This window comes from Triticum urartu, chromosome 3A, assembly GCF_056163025.1.
Source record: "Triticum urartu cultivar PI428250 chromosome 3A, HENAU_Tu73, whole genome shotgun sequence".
NCBI lineage: Eukaryota > Viridiplantae > Streptophyta > Magnoliopsida > Poales > Poaceae > Triticum > Triticum urartu.
Window position 1 is genome coordinate 268,084,712 of NC_141875.1, and position 997 is coordinate 268,085,708.

The window sequence follows — 997 nt, forward strand, 5'->3', positions numbered from 1 at the left end:
AACATCGATTTTGCCCGTTATCTTCACAAGCTCTTTCATCTCCTCATTGCTATCAAGGCCGTTCAATAGCTGTTGCTTGGACATGATCAGAGGAACTGCATCTTTAACCTTCTGCTCTGCATCTTCCTCTTCCGCGGTTCCTTCAGTTACTTGTCCAACACCCCAACCTGCTGGTATTGGGATTCCTCGGCTAACCAACTAATCAGCGTAGTTGCACTCCCCCACATCAGCAACTTCCCAGAAATAGAAATCACACGAATCTTCCCTTTTCTGCACAAATCAGATTCGAAGATCATCAACCAAAATATTAAAAAAATTAGCAACTAAAAGCAGCAGAACAACACTTAAACATATTATTACCCCATGATTCGGGCATTTGTAGAAGACTCGGCCAAGGTTGAGGATTGTGGTTGAGACGCGACGGATGACTCTATGTGATTTGCAGCAGTGGCACCACACCAATGGCAGCGGGTTGCGATGAGCAACCGGCTGCGGTGCGCGTGCCGACGGGGGTGTGATGAGACCCACAGGCGATGGTACGGGTGGCGACTTGGCTGATGTGGGGGAGCAGGTGGACGAGCAGCCAGCGTACATGGTTGCTGGGGCCAGAGCTTCTGATGCTAGGCAGAGTAAGTAGAGAAGAGGAGAAGCGAATGATGGATATGTTAGTTTCATTACTTGCAGAGTAGCATAGCACCATATATATAGTCATAGTCTAGGTTTGGATTCGAACCAGCTACAGGAGCACATCTCTGTTTTTTCTCAAACTCAGCAACGTCTCTTTACTGGTACACTAGCTTGTTCTGTACGCCTTCTCAAGTCTTTGATTCGTCCACCTGACATCTGGGACCCACTGGAAGGGCCTCTGTATTTCGCGAACAAAACATGCCCCCCACTGATAGGTCGGACCCACCAGCTATCTTCGCACGCAAGGAAATGCCTCCTTATTACGCACCAAAAAAATGAATACTCTCCCTGCCAGCTGGAACCCAGCATA